The 26,260-nt window shown below is 45.9% G+C and overlaps 1 protein-coding gene across 4 annotated transcripts in view; it reads right to left on the bottom strand.

The window, feature by feature from the left end:
* LOC120900087 (cysteine-rich motor neuron 1 protein) overlaps positions 1 to 26,260 on the bottom strand; it is a 158,626-nt gene that overhangs the window by 72,141 nt on the left and 60,225 nt on the right. Inside the window, exons 3-4 of one of the 4 annotated variants that reach the window (XM_040306675.1) lie at positions 21,417 to 21,529; positions 6,162 to 6,305 (exon numbers count right to left, since the gene is read on the bottom strand). The exons of the other annotated variants lie outside the window; for them this stretch is intronic. The gene's annotated coding sequence lies outside the window, so the exon portion shown is untranslated. The remainder of the gene's footprint in view (positions 1 to 6,161; positions 6,306 to 21,416; positions 21,530 to 26,260) is intronic. 4 annotated transcript variants of the gene reach the window in all.

Raw genomic sequence — 26,260 nt, 5'->3', positions numbered from 1 at the left:
AATTGCTGAGCTGGTGAGAAATGTGTATTAAATTCAGCGCACCGGCAACTTCACATCTCGACAGCGCTCGACTGGATGACACAAAAAACCTAAAGTCACGATCTGGTGCGACCCTTTGCGCCCCCATCAACATTTACTCCCTTACTTTCTCTCTCTCTCTCTCCCTCCACGTCCACGATCTTGATCTCTTAAACAACTTCAAAGCCGTGTCACCAACAGAGCGTTCTTCAACCGTCCAGCGCTAACCTTTGACCCGTGCAAATATCAAGAGCAGAGAGAGAGAAAGAGAGAGAGAGAGAGAGAGACAGCAAGAAAAAAAAATGCAGGGCTAGGCATCAGACACACACACAACACAAAACTCCCCCAGCTTAGGGTGGCAGCTTAATCTTTGCCCGCTTTTCTAACGGCCACGACTTTCTGACCACTTCATTTGTCGACTGTCCAGAGGGAAGGTGCTTGTTTTTGTTGTATTTTTTTTTTGCATGCTTCTTCGCTCCCCTTTTCAACCTTTTCCGCTCGGGCTTTATGTATCAGTGCCGCATTGTGTAGCCGCATTGCACGACGTGTGCAGCGCTGTTGTGTACCTTGTGCTTTTTTCCAGGGGCTGCCTTCTTTCGGGCGTGGAAATAATTTGCATTCACTGCCCAGGCACGCAAGTCCGGGGATCTGAAGTCCGTAAATCCGAATGACTTTGCTGCAGGAAAAAGGGCAGGAGAAGTGGAACGTGTCGAGCGGCAACTTGTGAGCCACCAAAGTAAGTGAGAGTCTGTGGCGGACGATGAGAGATCGGAACGAGATTGGTGGAGGTTTGAGGAGTGCTTTCCGTGTCATTTTCATGTCGTTTTCACTTCTTGTGCCATGCTGCTATCCCCATGAAGTGGGTGAGAGTTCCTAGAAATCTGTTCAATTCTTGGCTGGTTTAGCTCGTTTATTTGCGCCACCTTCCCTTTGTGCCACCCGTTTCAGGAACTGGAGCATCAACCGTTTGCACCATGAAAGCGGAACCGGCCAAAAAGGGTGAAGGGGCCAGACTGGCAACAAATTAATTTTTGCACACCCAAAGCAAACGTACAGCTCGGGATGCCGGTGTGTGCAAAGGTTTCCAACTGCATGAAGAGTAGTGTGCACACACTCGACAGCGCCCGGCACTGGTCGGACCGGGCAGATCTCGGTCAAAAAATTGCGTTGCTCCCTGTGGGTATTGCATGCGCAGTGTTAAAGGCAAAGCTCACAGTTAGCCCTCCTATCCTAGAGTTGCGTTGCATCCCCTTTGGTGGCTTTGGGAGCAAAAAAAAGGAGGGCGAACCATTTAACGAGGTACAAACAAAACACACCCATCCAATTCCGAGGGAATGCGATGTATCCTCGGGGTCACAAACAGGATTTCCCGTTGTCCCGTTCTTTTTCCCTTTAAACTGGCTTCATGTAATGTAAAGCGAGGGAATAATGTTGTAAAAAAGGTAGGAAAGCTCACTCGCTTTATTGCTGAGCGTTGAGCCATGCTCTTGATCTTTCCGATTATGACTATGAACATGAGCTTTGCAACACAGAGAAGGGTGACAGATTATGAGATTGATGATTAACGAAGAAAGGACAGCGTACAAGGACGGACAGAAGACCCCATTTGCACCAAGGAACCCCTTTTGTTTTGTTCCTGCACCGAAAGGAGCCTGTGGACGACATTGTCCCTGGAGAAGGATAAAATGGAGTTGATCTAGAGAGCTAGTGGGCGCGCGTGCCAAGGTGCCAAGGCTGCGAGCCTTTTGAACCTCCGTTGGCATTATACTGTCTTTTCCGTTCTCTGGCACACGGCGGCAGCACTGTTTAACTCGTTTCAAGAAATAGTGTATGGTCCCTTACACTGGACGACCGGACTGACTGGTGAGTAACGAGCTGTGCATCCTGCCGTGTCATTATAATCCCCCCAACAGAAGAGCGGATCACCTCCGAACGAGGGCAGGATAGTCGCTTGACCGACGGTGCGCAAAATTGGCGCACACTCCACTATGTCCCCGTTGCTGAAGAGGCGGCGGGACACCTCGGAAACGATCTTTTGCAAGTCTCGAGGGTTGAGGAAGACATGAATCCCAGTTTTTGGCGTGCAGCAAGACGCACAGTGCGCTTGTTGTGAGTATAAAGTCTTCATATTTGGTGACGTGAGCGTCCTTTTTTGTCGTTTGGTTTTGGGCTCTTCCAATGGATGGCTTGCTCGGCTCGGTGTGCGAGCATTGCAAATGGCAATCGAGCGCTTCATGAAGTTTCATCACGAAACGCTCGGTTTAATGTATGTCATCACTGCCCCGCGGGAGGAGTGATGATGCCTTTCGCCCTAATCCATCCATCGGAGCGCCGGACGTGTCGTGACATTTTTGGCAGCTTCTGGCAGCAATCCCGCAGAAACTGAAGCCAGCTATGCCCGCTGAAATAGCATTCCGAGGAAGCTTTCTGGGGCACATGGCAACGCCAACACCATCTGACAGGCAAGTGTCAAATATGTCCATGCGCATCAACGGTTCGCGCGCGGTCCGTGTCGTTGATGCAAACACGTTGACATACTAGCCTGTCCAACGTACCGGAGAAATCCGGGCCCCCCATACACGTGCAATCCATCCGCAGCGCACGACGAGTGTCTCTGTGTTGGCGCAACAAAAGAATAAAATTCACATTCCATCTGGCACGAGCGGGCTGGTCTGACGGTTCCTTCCGAGGGAGGTCAGGAAATACCGGCATTAGTCGACTTTTCGTGTGTGGGGCAATCCCGACCCGGGCAGATCCGTTTCATCGTCAAGTAAGCAAACACGGGCCCGCGAACGACATACGCGTTGACAGGAGGGTGTGGGGAGTCGGTCGGGCAAAGACAAACACCGGTGCGTAGCCAGGACCGCTTTTCGCTGACCGTTTGCCGCTGTACATACAAGTGATTGCAAGAAATTCCTATGTTAATCGTGTTTGGTTCGGTTTGCGTTGTGTGTTTCTTTCTGCCTTGTGGTATGAGCAAACTCTCTCTTTTTCTCTCTGATCCGGGGCAAGGTTGTTCCGTCAGTGAGTCACTGTGCCAACGATGATGACGATGATGATTCGCCCGTAGCTGCCCTGCAATGCAATGTTAATGTAATTGCTACGCAAATACGGTGCGTTTGCTTTCCGGTGGATTTACATTTTTTCAATTAAAATTTTATTCTAATGGATGTACCCGTACCAGTGTGTTGGCAATGAGGCGAGGCTAACTTCAAGGATAATGTTAGCAAAGGGAAGTTGTTTAGTAAAATATATAAAAATTGCTTCTTCGAGGGATGAGCTTGGTTTCGTACTTTAAATTCAGACTGCATGAAGCGCAGCACAAAATGAACCCTTAAAAATTACATCCAACCATCTGGAGAGGGGAAAAAAGTCTATTTCCTTCCCTTTTTCGATCAAAGTTATTGCTCCGTGGGAAGTGAAAACAGTTTCACCTCTGAAAACGGTTCCCATCCAAGCGCGACCCGAACAGCATGTCCTTTTTCAAGCGACTTTGCCGCACGACTGCACCACTTTCAAGATAAAAACGCGCTTCAAATTCCAACCCTCCAAATTCCACTCCATGTGTGTGTGTGTGTGTGTGTGCGGGCAAGTTTTGCTACCTAATTTCCACACGCTTATTCTATCTCGCGTGAAACAATATTTTCTTTCCATTCCCGGCGTTCGGCACGCGCGGAGGCAAAAGCCAAAACGTCGTCCATACGCATGAGAGCGCATTTTGTTCACGGGAAAACGCATGCGACAAGAGTGTGTGGGTGGTTGTTTGAGAAGGAAGGGAATGAAATGGTGGGTGTCGCGCAATGATGTGCGTTTTCCAAATCGACGGTGGAAAATGGGGTTACAGCGTACGGTTGGCGAGACCTTCTGGAAAATCCCGGGCATCGAAGCTTTTGGAAGCCGTTTTTTGTCCTTCTTCTGCACTAAAAGAAGTGTCTGTGTGTGTTAGAAGTGGAAGAGGCGTGTTTGTGGAGGATAAAGATAAAAAGAAGAAGTACCACTTACACACTTGTCTGTTCTAGGAAAGGAAAAAAAGCACAAGCAAAAGAGAGCGAAGAAAGCTGCCATCGAAACGGATCGAAGGTTATTGTCTTGTCATGAAAGGACTTCACGGGATAAAGGTACGAATTTTCACAAGCCATCATTCGGCATGTGGCATGTCATTGCGTGTGTGTGTGTGTGTGTCTGTGTGTGAACAACCGAGACAGCAGCACACGACAGCAGTCTCTTCATATTATTCGAAAGCGATTGCCGGTATATGTTTACGCATAATTCGTAAGTGCTTTTCAAACCATGCCATGTCACCGGCTTTGGCATTGTCCCCCAGCCAGAGTCAGGGAGAGTCCGCCCCACTCCCCCGTCATCCATTCCTACTCGATTGGAGGACGATATGTTATTATTTGCTCACTTCACTTCCATTCCCTCCACTTGTACTTTTCGATACATTTTCCTGTTGAGACTTTGTCCCAACCATCCCAAAGTTTAACGTCTTCCGCACTGTGTTTCAAGCTTGTGTTTTTGTTGCAGCAACTTTTCCAGCCCTTAGCTTTAGCCGTCTTTTGATTACTTTGTGTGGAGCTTTTTCTTCTTGCTGTTGTTGCTAAAAATCATATCAGCAGCACGAGAAAATGAAAACACCACGTGGATATGAGCTTTCTCGTTTTTCTTCGCTCGTTCTCTCTTTCTCCTCATCCTAATTCGAAATTCATTTTTCTTCCACATCATTGCAAAAACATACTTCTAACGATAAGCGGTGGATAGCGACCGACGGTTCGGTCACCTTCAGCTCAAGAGCCTTCCCCTCACAAAATGGAAAGTTTTCCACAAGTCACGGTTCAAGCCAATTTATTAGTCAGCTTTATTTTGGGTTTGGTTGGTTGAGTGGTAAGTCGGAGCGGTGATCGGAGCGTCACAGCATAAGCAGGACAATACGCACACACACCGATGGATTCGATCGCTTTGGCAAGCATCCGGACCAACGGGGGAATTCCTACCCGTGCGATGTAAAACGCTTTGTCGGAATAAAAATACGAACAACTGAACTTTCACTGATGCTTCTCAAAAGATACATCATTTTTGAACGGGCCAGTCCGTCGGTGCTAGGGCTAATATTTTGTGTCTTATCTGTTGCCTTACGCTTTCTCGTAAATTCCGTTCGGCAAAGGTTTTACATTATGACCTCGCCGTTGCAAAGTTCAAACACGAGTTTCGCGAGCGTGTGCTGCGCACTGACACAGAACGATAGCGCGGGAGCAGCAAATTCAAACACCAGCCAACCAAGCCAGCCAGCCAGCGCCATCGGGGCGGGGGGAAACTTTCACTTTCATAATGCAGAAAATTTATGACGATGAAATGACGATGTGTTACAATGAGGTTCTTTTCGGGCCCAGCCAGCGCGTATGGCTCGAGGGGTTTCGAGCAAAATTTAAGAACAAATATTTTACCAGGCTTTACGATGATGAGCTTGAGGTTTACATGGAGAACGCGATGCGTGGGAGGCGAAAATTTGGGACGCGTGAGTGTGGTGCTTCAGAGTGCTTCTGAAGGTTCTTAGGTTCCGTTAAGAGGCAAACTATTGAAAAGCCATAAAATGGTGCATACGACAGCGATGTATCCTTGATGTCTGGGTGTGTTATTTGATTAGCGCGTTGAGCTTTTGAACGGCAGATGATATGATGAAAGTAGTCTCGCCCACACATACGTGTTTGTGGTGGTTTATTGGGAACATGAGTTTTTGATATATTTGAGCAAACAAAGTGATGTAGATATATATGAAATAAAGCTTAATTAGCTCAGGATGATACAATGATGTTTTTATCTAAATAAACTAATATTCTTTGGCCTCAAAATGACGCGTTTTGTTAAATGAGAAAAGGTTGGATCACACATAGGAATCGATCAACTTCAAATCCTGTAGCAGCCATCGCGTTTATTCCCTAGACTAGAAAGATACATCTGGCATAGGTCGGTTAATATGCAATTTAAGGATAAGAATTCAATTCGCTTAATCATATATTTAATCTTTCTTTTCCCATTTACCGCTGAGCTGTGATAAAGCTTCTTTTTGCTTCTTCTAAACTTTACCCCAATCACAACCACACTCGTCAGCGTGATAAAAATCGCAGTAAAAGTACTTCACAACTCACATGTCTTATCGTTTAATAACTTTCCTGTCGAACGCTTCCGTCGTTTGTGTCACTGACACACACAAACACACCATCCGCCGTCCTTACGTGACTTTATTTCCTTTGCCCCTCAGTAAGTAACATATTCCATCACGATAACCATACCTGTAACGGAAAAAGTCGTTAGAAAAAAGAGAAAATAAGCAACGAACATCGTTAAGAAGCGAAGAGATAGAAAACATTTCCATCTTCCGTTTGATAGTATTGAAGATTAAAACTTTATGTAAGCGCCACCGGCTACGAGCACTGCGCGAGACGAAAACTCGACGTTTCCAGTTTTAAATGAAAGAAAGTACCTGAAGGAAAGGAAAAGGAACGCTGCAACCACCACTGCGTTTGATGAGTTGGGCAGGCCAGGTGGTGAAGGGGAAAGGACACACACACACAGACACTCAGCCACAGAGAGGAGATGGAAATTTGCAAGCAAAAATAATGAGATTTTCCGGCCGTTTCAAAGACCGATTTTCGTAGGTTGAGAAAATGTTTCCCAAAGCGACTGTCGACTGGGTGTGTCTACAAGTGGAGAGGGGCGGAATTGGGATTCACAACTTTTCCTGCGGAGACCACAGACGTTGTTTTTCGCCTCCCGCTTCTCTCCCTCCACCCTTCCCCGGCGCTCCCCTATTCTTGAAGCTTTGTTCTTTTGTGCAAATCCCACCGCATAAATCACCGCAGCGTCGTAACGGGTGCTACACCTTGGCTTTTACGCAGAGGGTGCGCACAGCGATGGACAGCGCACGCGGAGCGAAATCTTCGAACCGCACAAACACAGCAGGGCTCTGGTCTGGCGGGCTGCAAAATGATGAGCCACGACGAACGGATGTGTAAGCTTCGGGCCACAACATAAACATGTTTAATTATCCTTCTTTACGAGCTACAGGTTCGGTTTCTCAGGCGCTGTGGCGCGTTTCGTAACGGGCCATTCCAGCGGGTGCGCCATCAATGTCTCTCTTAAGCGTGCATTATGTTTCCCTTCCCTGCCCCTGTAGCCCGCGGGGTAAAGAAAACCCTTTGCACAAGAATTTTCAATTTTTGTTTAAAACCAGCACTGCGGCAGACGGGGATTTGTTTGTGTGATGTCACTGCCTGCTTTACCCCGTGTCACTCATAGCTCCTGCACCGAGCGCCATTCTTCATGCACATACATGAGACAATTAATTGGCTTCCGGTATTACAAGGTAATGCCACCAACCAGTGTGTTTGGTGAAAGATAAAAATATCCCACAGCTGGCAAACGCGTCTGGGTGGGGAATTTATTCGAGCCCACAATCTTTTCGAGCCTTGGTTTCTGCTGATATAGGCGTTTGTGGCTTTGTCGGCAGAGCGACAAACCATTGAAATAGATGATGCCATCAACAGCAGCCACAGCAGAAATGGCCTGCCTGCGCGCTTCTGTGTGGTATATCTGTCTGTGGTGTCGTAATCATGAACCACAGAAACAATTCCCCTATTTAGACGTAGGAGGAGAATGTAATCCAACCGATTGTCCCCAGCAGCAGCACAGCTCAGTTTGTGCACGGAAAATATTTGAAAGTATTTTAAGAACGAACGAACGAAATGGATCAAATCCAGCATCACCGGCTGGTTGGAAGCGCACAGACTTGGTTTGGAAAACAAGAGCAACAAGAGCCAGAAAGCAACCAAAAGGAACATCCTGGTGAGGTCGTCTCCATCAACGGGACCGGAATGGTTCCTAACAAGAGACGGGGAGTGGCCCAATTTTGCGTCCCGCTTTCCGGTGTCTTCACCCGGCAGAGCTCGCTTGCTGCTGTCTGTTGCATGAGACGATGAGATTTTGCGTTCCTTGGAGCGACACAAACGTAATAAAAATCTAACAGACGATGGTAGCGCACATGCCCGGGAGCCGTTGCGAGCAGCGAAAATGGGTTAGCGGGTACACCAAAAGCCACATGGTTAAACATTCAATTTGAAATTATAGCCCAAACGGCAAATAAGCTCACCACCGTTGGCTGTTTGGAAGCTGGATTGGGGGGCGTGCATTGAAGGCGGCAAGATGGCTACTAAATAAGGATATATGCTTCCGGCAGTGAGCTGTGCTTGTCTACCGGGCGATGGTGTGTGTGGTTTTTCCTCGACAGTTGAGTGAAAATGACGTGGAAGCTTCTTCGAGCTGAATCTTTGCGCAGTTGAAGCGTGACGACGAAATTTAAAGACAACGCGCAAGCTACACTGTGAATTGAAGATGTGTGCTCAAGAAAACAGGTGGAAAGAATGAGTTCGATTAAATGGATTTGTGCAAAAGGTCTCGGCAGATTGCCATTTATATTCTCGCCCCTGTACGTGTTTGCTGTTGAAAACGAACTGGCAATGGCAATGTGTCAAAAATAATGTTTCACTTCAACGACTTCCCTCCAAAGCCAGGACAGAAACGACAACACGTATCGTGTAACGCGTGTTCCATCGTGTTGTTCGGTGCGTGTTATGGCGTGTCGAGAAACTTTCCTCATTATTTATTTTTAAAAGCCAAACCAACAAAAAAACCCTTCCCCATCCGTGACGCCATCGAGGGAAATGCCGGTGCTGCGGTCAATTTTGAGCGATGATCTTGACTTTCGCTCAGCAAATCAGCTGCTTGGCCTTTGACGTAATCGAACCCGAACTGCATTGTTTTTCTCGCGAATGTTTGTCCGTTGGAATGTGTTTCCTCTCCCCCAGCTCCCTGTTGGGTTGAAAGTTGTGGGAAGGGGACCGGGACACGCGATATGACACAAACGAACTCAATTTGTACTTCATTAATTTGTTTCCTTCAGGACCCGAGTACCCGAATCGGCCTTTCCCGGGGCCTATGGATGGAAAGTTCGATTCTATTTCTGGGATAATAAATAAGGGAAAGATCGGAACTTTAGCCGAGGCAATTGGCAACATCATCTATGGCTATGACGTACTTTCTGGAATCTCTGCCAGTATGCGTCACGATAGCTTTAGTTGCCTTTGGTGGTTGCCTGTGTTGGTGGTGGTGGTGGAGTAGCAACATATCAAAAACAAACTCTGGCGATGTCGATCGTTGGAACGGAAAATCTCCCACTGAACGGGATAATCTGTTACAGATTGATGTAAAAATAAATACCTCGCACCACATTGCATAACTTGTTTTTCATCCAGCTGGCAAAACGAGAATGCAATTTCCTTGCACATCCTGCGCAGATTTGAATATTCGTCAGCAGTTATTTGTGGATCAATCGTTTTTCGATTCGATTGCTTTCGTTAAGATTGTGATTTTTTCGAATCGGTTTCCTGCAAAGTCCATCCATCATTAAAAAAACACTACAATATGGCCTAGCTTCAACAGTACGGGAGAAGCAGAATGTTTTATTCATGATTCTTGTGGGATTAATTTGTGAGCTCATCGCTTCAGTTGTAGCGAATGTAACAATAATGGGCTCGAGTCATGATTGAGTCAAGGTTATGCCATAAAAATAATCATAAATGTACACTTTCAGTTCCACTTTTCATCGCAAGCAGTAGGAGATAATGAAAGTCCCTCCCAGGAACATGATTACAGTACCCCAAAATAGACCTCAATAGACACCATGGTTGCTAATTGACATTTGATGTCGGTGGTTTAAAAATAATAACCAAACATAATAATCTATCTCTATTAAATGTGTTCGCTAGTAAGTCATTATTTAAGTTTATTGCGTCGTAAATGCAATGTGTTGAGTACACATTGTTAACGTAGTCTTCATTGTGAGGGGAAAATAAAAGCGGCTTTAGCATTGTGCTTGTTGTAGGGACTTAACAGGATAGTTGATAACACGCAGATTATCCAACAAGACCGAACTCAGTTCTAATCTCGAACGAGGTTGATGCTTAAACTTATTATGAGATGAAATTTCAGTGACAAGAGGTAACTTAACGTGTGTTAGCATAGTTGAAGGGGATAAAAAAAGAGAAGTTGAAGTGAACTGAATGATATAAATTCAATCAACATGAAGCATATTATTACCGGCTTATGTATGTTATCAATCTAAGTGCAGCTCAACTGATGGAGTTTCCATTCTCAATTTTTTTGTTTTGTTTTTGTTATGAATTCTGTTGCAATCAATATTTCACTTGATGCAGGTCTGACAGCTGCCTCTTTCGTGTCATTTTATGTCATCCTCATGTTATTCTCATATTCGCTTTTGGTTGGTGCAATTTGTGAGAAAATGAATAGACAAAAAACACACACTATAACTGCAAGATCGTAAACAAGATTGAGCACGGTGAAATAAAACAGCTTTCGCTGTGTGCGTGGTACCGCATAAAACTATTAGTAAAGCGCACTCAGTTTTATGTGCTACGCTACCTTCCTTCCTCTCCACCCCGCTGGCTGATAAAGCGATAGAGCACACGGCATCGAACATCAAATATTATGGTTATCGAAATCGAACCATAACATCATCGTTCCCGACACTACACGGCCTACTCAATCGATAGCATCATAATAACGAGACATCCTCAGGGCTGTCACCATCATCATCATCATCAACAACATGATCGGCGTCGTTGTTGGTGTCGCACAGGGCGTGAACAATAAAAACACAAGCAGCAAAATGACATGAAAATATATCACACAAATCGAAAACGACGCATCTCTGACAAGAGAGTGCGCCATCGGTCGAGTGTTACCGTAGCACTATTATTCGTAGGAGAAACCATTTTTCCTGCTCCTGAAGGTGGGGGGAGATTCAGTACACAACAGTGTGCCATGGTGGCTCCCATGCTATTGTTGGTGATGAGGATGAGAGAACTTTGCCGTTTTTGTTTCTCAATAGCACAGGAGGACCGTGGAAAACCATAACATTGTGGTTGATAACATAGTGAAGGGACCACAATAACGATTATGATGGGGAAGAGAGTGTTTGTCTAGCAATAAAAACCCGATTAATGATTGATATCGTACTTCCTCCTGCAAACTGTTGTGAAGAGCCGTCAAACGTTTCCCAACATTTAAACAAAACATTCGAAAAAAGTTTACGATAACTATGCAAAGTAAAGAAGGCTTAGCAAAGAGATGTCTCCGAGCAACGCGTTCTATTACCCAAAAATAAGCCACAGCTATAGGCGCATAAAAGTGACATGATACTGACGAATAGCCCAATAGCGGCATGATGTTGGTGCTGAACGAGTCTATTTGCTACCAATCGTGATCGTGTCGGATAGCCCAAATTGGGCTCGGGCAAGCAAACGGGCCCACCACACACCGAAAGCTGGCCGCCGCCAACAAAAGCGAACGAGCGAACGATAAAAACGAACAACGTGCAACCAAACAACCAAAGTGAGGCGAAGCCAACCCAAAACAAAAAAAAAACCGGAGGCACCAAAAACAAACAGCACAACGAACGAACGAGCAACAGCGCTCTCCGGCATCTAGATAGTTGTCTGGCCCAGGTCGGCCACATGGCTACAGCACCCTCCTCCGGCTGGCCATGAAAATGAAGAAAAATGAAGTTATCGAATTGATTTGATTCTCCCCGCCGAACGCAGGCTTAAAAGGCAGCAAGAAGGATAGGGAATGGGTGGGAGGGAAGTACGCAGTGCGCTTGGAATGTGTACGGACCGTGGACCATCATTTTCGCGCGCGGGGTCCGGTGGGGTCGAAGGCAAATTTATAAGGTTATGGGCGCACGCACACGCTATGCCACGGTGATCGGTGGTGGCCAGATTTCCAGAAGATAGGCAGATGGGGTAGACCGAGAGCGAGATACGGAGATGGAGATAAGCCGAAGAGATCCGAAATCTCGGGCTGGCGTTAAGCTTAACGAGCTATCTTATCTGATCCACGGTGCTGCGGACGGGGCATGAAGAAGAAGCTGTCCGGCCGTATCCGCACACACCGTGTGCGTGGCGTCAATGTCTAACGAAGCGAATCTAATCAGACTTTGGGTTGGGATTCTTTTGGGATGGGTTTTGGAGCATTATGGTGCGACAGTGACGCCCTTAGGAATGGAGCGGGTTCCTCAGCGAGTTCGATTTATTTTTGCGACGACGAATCAACTGGGAACCTTTTCCGAAATTTTCCCACTTACATCCTTCTGCTGCATACGAGGAAGGAGTATCGGGGGCAATCACCGCTCAAAAGCGGTGAAATGAAGTCAATCAATCAATCACAATGAAGGACTGTTGTTCTGTTTGCTGCGTTTTGCTTCAATGCCAATGTTCCACCTCCTGCGAAGGCTCCCGTTTTGCCCAAAAGGTAGGATGGATCCCGAGGCAAACAAACAGTTTCCGATTCAAGGATCCCACCCGTTCGTGAACGACCACACCGTGTGCAACGCCACTTTACCCGTGTGGCGTGGTGTGTTTACCCGTGCCCTACACAAACAGTTACCAGCGATGCGTTGTAATTTGGCCAAAGCCCTCCCCCGGGTAGTGTGAGAGACGACTCCCTGTAACACTTGCCGTTTCGGGTGGCGTAAAGTAAATGGCGTCACACGGTAAATCGCTATCCCGTGCATCGCACCGGAACCGCCCCGCTCGTCATACCGGAAGGGATTATCGACCTAACCGGCCCCTTCTTTTGTGAGACGTTTGTGCGAGAATGAGGAAAGGTAATTTGGGGGTGGATGGGTTGGATATATTAAGCTTTATTTCGTTTTTATTTTATATTCGTTCCGAACGCGCTCTTCTCGTTTCATTGCTTCATGGAAGCCGAGATGATGGTGTGAAGGGATGCCCAAGGAACAGGATTCGGATTTTTGCCCCGGATTGACAGGGCTAACGTGCCGGAGTAAAACTCATATCCGGTGGCGCGTTAGGGCCTGGCGAAGCTTTGGGCAATATAGGCACGCAAACGGAACGTCCGGGCAGCCCCTCGGGGTAATCCTTTGGCGGGTGATGGTTTTTTGTTTTTTGTTTGCGTTGTTTCACTCCGCACGATCAAACTGTTGATGGGATGGCCCTGGGGCGAACGATGGGGCCAAATCCAATGGGATGGGCTAATACTGAATGCTTTGAAGCCTTAATGTTGCAGCGAGACCCCGCGAGGCTACAAGCCTGCCGAGGCGAAAGCCGAATGTTTATTGGAGTGAAAATGAGGAAATTATCATCGAATAAATTGCTTTTCCTTTAGTGATAGGTTTTTTTCTGCGTCTAGAGAAGGGCAAGTAGAATAGATTTTTATACTGTTGGCATAAGCCATATATCTATATTTTGGAATATAATTTAAGGAATAGGTTGACAAAACCAATTGACATTCAAGAAATCTGTCTAAAAATCGTCCGATTATCAACATTGGGGCCCTTTCCGTTTTAAGTTCTTAGGCTGAATTTTCAGCCTGTCAGCTGTTTGCATTGTATAGCAGTTTTCCAGCAGCTATCTAACCACAAGCAGGGCTGGTCTGGTGGTACAGTCGTCAACTCGTACGACTTAATAACATGCCCGTCATGGGTTCAAGTCCCGAATAGACCGTGCTCCCATACGTACGACTGACTATCCTGCTATGGTAACAATAAGTCACTGAAAGCCAAGCTCACTTCACTAGTGGGTACAGGCAGGCCTTGACCGACAGCGGTTGTTGTGCCAAAGACGAAGAAGATCTAACCGCAAGGCCAGAAGTGGTGAATTAATACAGCGAAATGAAAATTTTGGTGGTGAAATATCTGTAAGATAACACCACCCAGCTGACGTGCAATGTAAACAAATAATGTGTACAAGATCGCAACTAACTCCATTAAAAAAACTTCGATATAAAGTGTTTCGTTAATTGTCAGTCAACAGTTCATCATTTCTTCCCATTTGTGAATGTTTCGCTTAAGAAAATACTCTTTTCAGGTGATTTTCGAAAGCAGATGTTGTATCTCCCCAACGCTTTAGCTTTACCTGTCAAATATTTCACTTGTTAAATAGTTCATTTCGCTGTATATTTCACTTCGTCTGGCCGCACGATAAGTGCGTATTATATAAGGCGGTGGAGGGTTTTGGTATAATAGAAGGCTGATTGTTATCGCTTCTGTTTCTGAATGAAGATTTTAAGAATTTTTATTCGTCAAGCCTCCTGACAGCTTGTTTGAGCAAAAGTTTTCACCCATCCTGTCAAAAAGCGATGTTTATAATTGGTTATAAAACATGCTATGAGACCACCTGTACTACATACATTTTGATTCTAGATTCCATCACCTGATCTCTTTAATGCACCTTGGGATGAATGAAAACACCACCTTGTTTTGCCATTTTTTCGAGCAGATGCTCGAATCTAATTCTAGGTTTAAGGTAAAATAATCTAGGCTGGAAATTGCAGGCTAGTTTTATGTGTGGTTTTGTAAGGAGTGTTTACATGATTTCAGCCTCCAACTGTCAAACTCCATAGAAAACGCTGACTAGAATCGTGAAGGACCTCAGTTTTAGGATTTCTTTTTAAAATATACAATTTATAGACACGCCCATTTCAACATGGAATACTCTAAGTTCTGGAATACGTCTGATTTCGTTTAAAATCGGACACCAAAAATAAAAAAAAAATGCGATAAAACACTAACATTTTTGGAATTACTACAGCCCTCACTTATCAATACACATACACATTCCTTTTACTCTGTTGCAAACAAACCCATTGGTATTCCGCCATTTCTGTATGTATAAAGCGATGAAATCATACTTGTTTGTGCATAGGTCCTGTTTATCTTTCGATCACGATAAATCAAACTGGCCGAGTCATCGAAACGATCTTAAATGCTGCCCGAAAACAAAAATCATGGGGCGCCATTTGCATTAAAGCCCCGTGTGACAGAAAAGTATGCCTCAATAATCAATTCCAATTAAACAGTTTAAACCCTCCTTGAACTCCCTACTCCATCGCGCCTTTCTTCTCACACGGTTTTGGTTTTAATCTGTTCCATTTACCCACCAAACGACGAAAAAGAATCCACACCGGGGGCTTTTATTTCTTTTTACCCGCCGCAAGGCCGGCAAGATGCCGTCGAAGTGAAACGATTCATTTACCTTTTCCGACTGGCGGGAGGCAAAGGCAAAGGCCCACAGCGTATTTCTTACACAAGCGTACTTTTTCTCGCGATACTAGCAGAGTGCATTAAAATATATCCACTCTGCTGTGGATCAGACGGCCGTTAGCAAACTTCAAGCCCGGGGTTTATTGTTGTTACCTTACTTCTGGTGTTTTTTGCCCCGTTAATTCCCTTTCGCCCGTCCCCCCAGTAATCGTCCTTAAGCTGACCCAATTTTGACTCACACACACGGGCAGGCATTATCGGTTTAAATTTACCTTTTGCTACTCATTTGCGTAGCGCAGCGCAAAACCCATCATCGGCTGTCGTGGCGATAATTCCACCCAGTTTATCCACTCCAACTGTCGCTGTTGGCATTTTGAGGTTTTGTTTGGATTTTACAGTCCTCCCCAAATACTCCTCCCACCCCTCCACTCAGAAGGAACTACGCCGAAGGAAGCGGTAATCGATTTAATGAGATTGCCTCGTTATGCACAGCGAACAACGACGCGTCCATAAGTGAAAGGCGTATCCGATACGCGTACGAAAGGGGGGGTCGGGTTTTTTTTCTCTCGCGAAGCGCCATTTTAAACGGTTGCAGTTTCCCATTCCCCACCCCATCAATACGCGATACGACATCAGCCTTGACCTTAACCATCCTTGGCAACCTTGCGACCCTCATGCGCCTAGCGGCTGCACTAGATGATTGCGTTTTTCTTTTAAACCGTCTCCCCTTCTCAACCCATATATTTTTGCGCATCTACCAAATAATCAGCGTGTTGTGTCATTGCTTAACCCTCTGCGCTATGTGACTCACTGTGTCAGCTGATGCTGCACCACCACCGACCGGATTGCGCTGTGTGCACTTGCGTAAGGCCATGGCCACCGTGCGCGCATGGTGACGCATGGACTTTGTCTCAAAACCGGGGAGAACCGTGTTTTTTCCTCTGTTTTGCACGCTCCATTAGGCACGAACAAACGGTGGTCCTATGCAAAGGTGGTGGGGGTGGGGGGGGTTCGATAACGAATCACGTGCTCGCCAGATGTGTGGAGAGTTTGAAAAGCGCATTTTGTTGTTCCCGCTAACCTGGCTGGCTGTGAGGTAATGCAGCCAGCGCAGTGTATTTATGGACAGAACCGATCAGTTTTAGGGTTTTTTTTCACCTCCGTTTGGAAGGTTGTCTAATTTGCTGATAATTTTAACAGCATTTTGAATTATTTTTTACGTCCATCAATGTCAACGCCTTCATCAACTAACGCGGGCTGCTGCGCTGCGGTGCGATGACATCAATGACCGTAATGGTGTCACAATCGAGAATTGAAAAGGGGAAAAAAAACAATCCCGAGCAGCACTTTACAGTAAAAAGGGAAGAACAAAAAAACATCCACCATACAACCGCTAAACGTGTGCATCCGCGCGAGTGAAGTATTTTTTCGTTTATTTCCCTCTTTCGTTTGCAAAAGACAATTTGATGAGGAATCGCACACACGGTGACAAGCGAGCATGCAGAAATAAAAACTGCCGGCATCACCGCACACGATGCTAAAAGATCATTGATCTATCCCTCTCTCTCTCCCTCGCTCTCTCGGCACGTTACGGTGTGCTGCAGCGGTGCATTTGCAACTCACGACGCCATTTACAGCCGTTTATATAATCCATTTAACCGAATCGAAACGGCTGGTCGGCGATGTTTTTTGCTGTGGTGGGGTTTCTTTTTTTCTTCTCTTTACAGTGGTTGGCAGCAGTTTAGTGCCGCGTGTTCGATGTAACGAACATAATCACTTTATTTTATTTTAATCGTTAAAAACCATCACTAATGAGCGTTGTTAAATAATTAAAATCGATTACATATTTATTTTTCAAGCATTTGGTTAATAAAATCATTTAACGATTCATTTAAACATTTAGTCCTTCGAACCGGATTCTTTAGCTATAGAGGTGCTATCAAAATCAAAAATGAACAATAGTGAATGCATTATTGCAGCTGTAAGTCTTTAAATTATAGTCCTTTAAAGCAATTGCCTTGTTAAAATATTTACTTCGTTGATTTAAACATTTGGTCCTTCAAACCGGATTCTTGCTTGACCAGGAACGTTCTACCAAAATCGCCCACCCTTGCACTGTACGATTGTTGTCTGTCGGTCGCTAAATGACGATCGTATAATTTTGAAAGGGTTTTCCCCAACCCCTCCCCCCCCTCCTCGCATCTGCATCTGGATTGCAACAGTTTCAACAAACACATCGGAAGGTCAATAACCGCTACGTGTCCCCCTTGCGCACGCACTGTAGGATACAAACGAAGTGTTTTCGTGTTTGTTTATCGTTGCAGGAAATAAAAAACCAGCTTGCATACACACACACAAGCACACAGAAGCAGTAGCTGATTGTACGAAACAGATCTTTAAATGCATCTCCGAGCCGGGGCGGCGTGTAATTATTTCAATCAAAACTTCCGCCCCATTTCGGGGATGGGCAAAGAGCCCCGGCCGATGATGACCTTTCGGGCCACACATGTTTACATCGGCGGTGGAGAGGAATTCGCAATGCGCGAGGTTATCTCTTTTCGAAAGCCGGCGAATTAATTGCATCGTAAACAAGGGTTTGATTCCCCGTTCGGTCGGTTTTATTGGTTTTGCTCGGTTCGGGCAAATTTTGGGTTTGTGTTGGCTGAATGGAGTGAAAACAAAATAGTTAAAAGTCGTGGGAAAAGGTCACACGATGATTATGGATGGAAGCGCGGTGCTAAATGTCATGGCGTTAAATTAACACATTAACAGCGCAACTAACGCGTATTACAAACATTCCCGGCTGGGTTTTTGCGTTTCTCGGTCGAACCGGTCGACTGTCTCGGGTTGCATGTCAGTGCCAACCGGCCAAACATCTCGACCTCATTTACAAAACGGTTTGCAAGGGATTAAAAATCATTCACTGTCTGCCTTTTATTCCCCCCCCCCTTTCCCTTTCCCCACTCAATTCAGCAGTTGGTTTTGGGGAAGTTATTTACAAAAAGGATGAATCCGTCCAAAAAGAATGCTGCTGCCGCTGCTCCGTTCCAGAAACATCTTTACCATTCCCAATGCAACAAAATCAACAACAACAACAACAAAAAATCCCGGATGTTGCTTGCTTTCGATTGCTGCGCAATTTATCTGCCTTTTGGCTGCCACAGTCGGGAGCTACACACTCAAAAAAAAAAGGTTATCTTAAATTGCCTGCAAAAAAATCCCCCACAAATTGAAGGACAAAGAAAATGCCCAGACAAGAGACTACATTGCGCCCGGGCGCAAAGTAAACATGTTTCGGAAATGGAAGAGTACTGGCGCGTGTATCTTACGACTTCAAACCCCCTCTCCCACCCTCCCTGCACACAAGTGCAGCACGACCCGGCCCGGTGCAGCAGCAGCACGCTCCGTTCCCGATCGAATGCCGATAACGTCAACACCAGTTTGCCCCAATACACACACACAGCCACACAGTCACGATGGCGCAAAATGATGTGAAGAATTCGGCACTGCTTTGCGACGTGTTCTTCCATCCTTTTCTCATCCCACCCAGGCCACCAACCCAGTTCACCTTGAACCTGGAGGACAAAAATGCACTTGTGATTGGGGGTTGGCGCGGGGAGAACAAAATTTGAGGGACTCTCAAAACAGCTCGTCAGTGTATGTCTATGTGGGAGGAAACAACAATCGGGGCGTACTGTGCGCGATCATCGAGACCGTTTGTTTACAGTAAAGGTTTTTGCACCAGGCGTTTCGCGAATTTCGCCTCGCAACGGCGTCTGGCGCGGCCGCATGAATGAATGAATGCGTTTGCTGAAAGATGGAGTCAGTAATGAAATTTTTATGATCAGCTGACTCGCACAAGAAGTCGCGGGGTTCAAATAAACAGACAGGGGAGGGCATCGTTGCGCATACGCTTCAAAATTCTTCAAAAAGGAGGTCGGGGGGGGGTTGGGTCGCTTCAAAATAGACGGGGGGGTTGGGTCGAAAGAATTGCTAAATAAACAGTTGATCGGTGGAAAAGATCGCTCGCGTTATTTATGAAGTGGTGGTATACATTTTTAAACAACTTCTTTTGCTGATTGAAATAAAGGTCGGTTTTTCCGACTCGCCAGACAAGTCTGTCTGTCAGGTGCGTAAATACCCTCACGTGGGGTTGGAATTAATTGTAATTAATCACACAAAATCACACAACACCTATAGGCCGCAAGTCAAACAAATACTTCAATGCCTTTCAGACGCCACAATAGCACAAAGCTAATATGATTAGTAAGCACAAATCTCAATACTCTTCCTCGTCCTGTTTTCAGTGCTCAGTGATCGATGGGGCTTATTTTGTAGTCACACACACACCATTCATCATCATGTAAATAATAAAAGCAAATATTTACACCACTCAAAGGAACGATAATTAAGTTCACCCTTTTCCCTTTTCAAACCTCTAATTCCAATGCTTTTTCAATGTAGTTTTAGTAGCCATCATCTTGCTTATCAAAATTAAAACCAACAGCAAACACATCATCATTGTCCGCGCATCGTCTCACTAAAGGTGGCAAACTATCCCGCTCCACACTTGCCATCCCGGGTGGGAATGCATTATTCATTTCGCAAATTCCGAAACGGGGTGCAAAGATTTGCATTTTACCTTCGCTACCGGCTACCCGGGCAGGCTTTTAGCCGTTGCTCGATATTGTTTGTTGGTTTTTTTTTACAACTTCCATTTCGTTTCACTTTCGTAGTGCGCATTACCAACGGGGCAAAAAAGGGGCTATAAACGGTTAGTGGATTTTCACACCAAAAACACATCTGGAACCTCTGGTGCCGCGCTTGTAGTGAAGTGTGCGTCTTGCCAGCCTGGACTTCATCGGAACGTTACGACGATGCTGCAAAACTGCAAGCTCGGGACGAATGAAAAGCAAAAGTTGAAGAAAAAAAAATCCGCTGCGCCTGCACTGGAATTGTTTATTTTTATTTTTCCCCTGCTTCTCTTCTCTCCTCCCTGCTTTACTTTGCTACTTGCCAACACGCAAAGCAGGACCGACTGCAGTAATTAGCATCTCTGCGTTTGTGTTTTCTTTTTGTTGCCCTCCTGTTCGCCTGTTGGTGATGCAGGAATTTATCAACTATTTTTGCTCGGTATATTAAACTCGGGGTGCAGTGGGGCAGCCTTTCATTAAGGAGAAAAAAAACAGTACCCAACCACCTTGCCCCGAACTCTCGAATGTTTATTAGCGGTAGCCATTTATAAAACAATGTAGAATGGGAATGTTTCCATTAAATTAATCTTGCGCTGGGAAGAAAGGCACTGTGGGCAGTGGAGGTCTTGCGCGCTAATGGGAATTTCTTTGTTTTTTGTGTCTGCATACTACGCAAGGTATTAACGCATCCAGGGGGCGCTACTTTATCTTGATTGGAGTGCCGCTCATCCGCCTTATCATCATTACCGTACCAATTACTTGCACTTGATGTGGCCTTTACTTCAGAACAGAACAAAGCACCTTCCGCTTATCAAGTGTTTGTTTTAACTTCTGAGAGCGCTGTTCTGAGGCTCTTCCCATCTGCCATTTGTTTAGTGCTACCGGTTAAAACATGCACTTTAAATCAATCACAGCACTGTGAGGCTGTTCTCACATGCTGCTCTATCTCTATCAGCCTCATTTGCCAGTGTTGAGAAATGGTTCCATCGTATGTGGATCAAGCGGTAGATGACCTTTGCGTTGCTGGTCAGCTGATTAATCAAACTCTTTTGCTCGTCGGGATGGTAGTCGATGTGAGCTTGCACCATGATAACGCGCAGACGGGTTATTTCGTAATGGCGTAACTGATTAGTCTGTGCGTTGCTAATTATTCAACCTTATAATTACAACATAATACAGCATGCTAACTGGGTTGGTTGGAATAGTTGGGAGTTTTTTTTTGCATTTTAAAGCAGATTTTAAATCCATTTCACTAATAATCGGAGAGCTGTCTAAATCAAAAATAAAAACCCCCCTGTTCTGCCACGCTATCGAACTTTGTAAGCAGACACACACACACACACGTTTGATCGATGCGCGCGAAAAAATGCGTCGTGCGTTAACGCGTTAGCGATTTTTGATAACACACCGCGCACGCACGTGTGTGTGTGTTTAGATCGAATAGGAAACGCAAACAAGGCAGCACAAACGCACTGATAAGCGCTTCCAAAACAGAGCTTCCAGAGACGCAACCCAATAGAACTGATGAATGATGGCGAAATATACGCGAACACACAACAAAAAATACGCACCAAAATGCTTGCTTGGTCCCAGGAATGTTTGTTTTTGTGCGAAAACCCCGGCGTACAAACGATTTATCATTTCGATCAAGCGCATTCAGGCATCAGGCATTCAGACACGATTGCTACGGCGACAAACAAACAAAAAAAGAGATCGTCAGAAAGAAAACAGAGCGGAAATGTTTGTCAAACAAGCTTGCCTGTCGGCAGGCGTGTGAGGAATTGATGCGCTCTTTCCCCACTCAACAAAAAAAAAATGCAGACGAAAAGAACTAAAATCAACACAACAAAACCAGGCCGAGCCGGGGGTAAGTTCGATTCTTCACGCGTAAACGTGCTTAGGTGGTGCGCCATACGGTACAACGCAGGGCGAATATTATGCGACACTGGGCGCTTCACCCCTAAGATAGATAGATAAGATAAGCCGGCTTTCTTAGTGGTGGCACCAACCGAACGAACGAGTGCTTGGGAGTTTAAAGCGTGCGTGCTCGACGGATTGATATCGAATGCGGAAATTTCGCGTATTTCCGCCGGCCTGTTGTGTGTCTGATGCAACAGCTTTTGATGCGTTCCGTAAAACGTGAGCAAAATTTAAATAATCAACACAATTCAGCATCCTTCATTAGCGGCCGTTTAGCTACAACAATTACGTGCTAACATGTCGTAACGGTCTTGTAATTAAGCTGCCACAAATACAAGCTGCAAAATGCGCTTCCTGTGCGCTGAATGAAATCAATCATTGTGGTTTTAACTCCCCCTTTTCCAAAAAAATAACTGCATCCCCTCCTGTGTTTGAAATTGAATCTTCCACCCCAAAAAGGGAAGTGACTGTTTTTTCGGCAAACTCATGCACCTCTCTCAGCCCGTGGGTCGGTGTGTAATTGATTCCTTGCGGTTCTCTGCGGTATTCATCCCAGTGAGGGGGGAGCAAGAGGGCCTCATAACATCAAAACCACCACACACACACAATCGGGCAATCACCGTTTCCCGAGAACAGGTAATTAATCTTAAGAGACACCCTCATCCCCCTTGGGCAACACTGGGCAGCCGCGCAGGACGGGTTGCAGTTTGCAACCGAGTAAAACATTATCAATACATCAGATCTCGTTTTTGCGAGCGTCCCCGGTAGCTGTGGAAGGTTTCGCCATGGTTAATTAATGCGATACACACACACACACATGCGGACACACGGGGCGAACGAGCGGGCCGTGTCATGTTGGGGGTCGTTGTTCCGGTGGTTTTGCTTCGGTATATGCGAACTGACACCCCGACAGCGTGTCGCTTGCCAGCAGTGAACGGGCAAATGCGCGGGAGCAGAGCGGTAGCGCTGAGTTTAATCTTTTCCGAAGCGATCGATTAGTGTGGTATGATGTGATGTGTGATGTATTAATTTTTTAACCTGCCATTCTTCGGTGACCCAGATTTTTTTTTCTTCTCTTTCCCCCGAATCCAAAGTGTGAATCAAAGCGGCAAACCTTGCTCGATTAGAGGTTTTTTTTTCGGTGCGGTTGAGCGGCGGCGAGTCGTTCTCGGAACAAAGTGAGATAGTTTTAATGAGCGATAAGAATGTGTGAGAGAGCACGGCTAAGAGGTTATTAATGAAAGGTGTTTATTAATGTATCTATTCGTATCCAACAGTGTGATTGCGCTGCTAAAGTGTAATATATACACGCCGTTGACTGTCCTTGTGCGAGACAGTGTGTGTTGATTGAGCAAACTGGAATTAATACGCTACGCTGGCAGAGCGCTCTCATGGTGTCGTGCTAAGCGTTCTGGTTTTACGATGCAGATTGTGAGTTCTAATCCCAGCAGAGTGTGGATAGGTCTATTATCAATTAATAAATCAACGTTATTGAATGAGACCGGAGCTTAGCCTGTGGTCGGTCATGATTGTGAATAAATGTATTATATTACGTGTAGATTCACTGAAGAATGAATCACACTAGGGGAATTACTCATCTCCGTTTCATGGAATGGAATGTGCTTGTGCATGCAGCACTATCAAATGCTAACGTATACATTCTCTACATATAAGAGCAAAAAAGAGAGCTACAGGACAAACAAATAATCAAACGCGCATTAGACGAGAAAACGCGAGCGCCTGGAGGAATTTCTAGCAAAAAAAAGCAACCAATTCCACACACTCCCTCCTCTACTCTCTCGTCAATGCCACACAACACTCTCACTCACTTACTACTACACAAAAACCGCTCCGGACTGCAAAAAAACACAAAACAAGCTGCCAGCGGCGGCAGCGGCGGCGTTGCGCGTTTCAAAAATGAGGTCACTCGGATATCGACACAATCTGCCACCCCTCCCCAAGGCATCTCCCACGGCTGCAAAGAGAAGGTGTGTATTTTATAAAATAAGAACAAAAAAACTGAATAAGCTACTGGAGAGGGGTGAGTAGCAAAACAGAAGCACAAAAAACCACATAATAAACCCCTACAAGCCGCCGGTGTCTCTTGCTGTGCTACTGTTGCCACTGCACCCGACTAAGACAAATACATGACGATCATCGATCGGTTAGTGTTACTGTCAGACGAGGGGTTGGGGTGGCGCGTTTATGATACTTATGATTAATTGCTATATTTATCTGCAGTGACTGATCCGATTAGAGACAAAACCATCGCGTTTGGGGGTGGGACTGGCGGCTACCGCCGTCGACATTGACCGTGTCCCGGTTGCAGAGGACGGCGACAACGATGATGATGATGACATCAGGTGACCCGTCCTTCACAATCGGCACACGCAATGAAGTTGTTTGTTTGAAGTTTTGATGGAGCTTTGATTTTTTAAATGAAAGCAATCTTATCTACACCCATATGCTACACCAGTTTTAAATCATGAAAACCACAAAACCGGCCCATCGATAATGCAATCTACGGGAATAGGCGATAGTTTGTCTATGCCCCAGCGAACAGGGGAGGAGGCAACGTCTCAGCAGCTAGTGCCACTTGAGACGCTCCGGTACATTGAACAGATCTTGAAGCCGGCATGACGTCGGATGCGTTTGCGGTGCATTACGTCCATCCGGAAACGATCGGTGCATCTCTACATCTCCCCCATCGGGCTCAAAAGTGTCATCGTAGCCGATGCTTCGCTTGCTTTGTTTTGTGGACGCTTCTTGCCCCGCGAAACAGAACCTAAACTCTTTCGCGTGGGGTGCAAGTGTTAAGTTAGGAGGAGGAGGAATGCGCAGAAGGTAGGAATTTCATTTATCATTTATTGTCGTTCAATGCAAAACCAATCCACCACCGTACAATGTAACAGAGATGGGTGCTGGCAGGGTTTGGCATGAGGCGCCCGCGCTTGCAAACAGTGCATTCCAGCTCGCTGACGCACCGCCGGTCCCGTATCTCGCTTATCTCGCGCTGTTGGGCAAATGGCAAATTCTTTTCCTCATTCCTTGTCTCCGGTAGCTTGCTCTCCCCCTCTCTCTCTCTCTTGCGATCTTTCTCGCACGCGTTTGCTGTCTTGTTCTAGCAAGTGCATTCAACTGCGCCGACGAGGACAGTATGGGAAGGTGATTGAATCGTACGATGGATGCCATCTGCAATGCAATTACATTCCATTGGAAATGGTTTGGTGGGTGGTTGGGTGGAGCAGTTTCATACACAGCAGAAGCGGTACGTCTGTAAACTGTGTTGTTGTTGTTTTGTTATGAAAATTGATTACCAATTGTCAGCAACTGGTGGTGGTGCATCGCAGGAGGGGTGTGGTCTCTGTGAGTGTATCTGTAGCGCGATCTACTTTTATTGAACAGCAAGTGCACACCAGACCGTTGGGCAAACTATGACAAGTGCTCTAGGCGGAGTGACGCTACGAGTAGGAAATAGAACTTTGCAACAACAAAAACGCAACAAACAAGACCTCTTTACGTACAAACTCGCACACATCACACCTCGCTTGAGCTCACTCTGCTGCTGGACGTTAATGAACAGGCTCGAGTGGTGCACTCGACGTTCATTTCCGGGCAAGCCGGGGCAAACGAGTTCAGGAAGTAAGCTAAAATTGAAGAACAAGTCACAGTCTCTAAGCAATAGCGCTGGCGGAGCGGGATGCAGCGAAAAGTGCAGCTGTGAGAGTAAATATTTTAACTTTTTCCTCTCCCCTCTCCTTTTGCAACTTGCATCGTTGCAGTTTATTTTGTGCATTTCACGCACAAAAACCCAAAAAGGTACACAACAAAGTGTAGGCTGAGGTAGGCTCGTTTTAAAATTCAACCCTTTTTTTGCTTTGCAGTGCTTTTTCCGGGCGCGAAAAGCAGCTTCTCCGTTTCTCATCGGCCACTTTTTCATCGTTAAAGTTTGCGTCGGTTTTTAGGTTATTCGAAAACTCCGCCACCGCTATAAATCTTCCTCGCACTGAAATGTCCGCCTGTTTGATGGGATACTGTTCCGTGGGAGAAAAAGCGCCACCCACTTCGAGTGCAGTTTCGGCTTGCGCTTGCTCCATCATCACGAAACACTGGTTTGGAGCACCGTGAACTAAAAAGAGAAAAAAAGGAACGCAAAATTGGGAAATTTATGCAAAAAATACCCATTATTACGGTCGGAAAAACCGTCCTACCCCAGCCGCGAGTGGACAAGTTTATTCACGAAGCAGCAGCGGTGCAGCAAAAACGCTAGCGGTCGCACCACGACCGACGCCGCTCTGTGGTACGTGTAGGTTAGTTTTAAAACGCAAATGGCTGGCGTTTTGGTGTTTTGGGGTGGTAGCGCACAACAGTGTTCTTTTTGTTGTTGTTTGCCCTGCGCCATCCTGAGATGAATAAAAAATATGACGCAAGGTTTTGCGATAAACATAGGGCCGCGCCGCTGACATGTTGCCATTGACGTTAGTTGCATATCAGA

The sequence above is a fragment of the Anopheles arabiensis genome, chromosome 3, assembly GCF_016920715.1.
Source record: "Anopheles arabiensis isolate DONGOLA chromosome 3, AaraD3, whole genome shotgun sequence".
Classification (NCBI taxonomy): domain Eukaryota; kingdom Metazoa; phylum Arthropoda; class Insecta; order Diptera; family Culicidae; genus Anopheles; species Anopheles arabiensis.
Note: the sequence above shows the minus strand (reverse complement) of the source record. Positions and strands in the feature narration are given on the sequence as shown.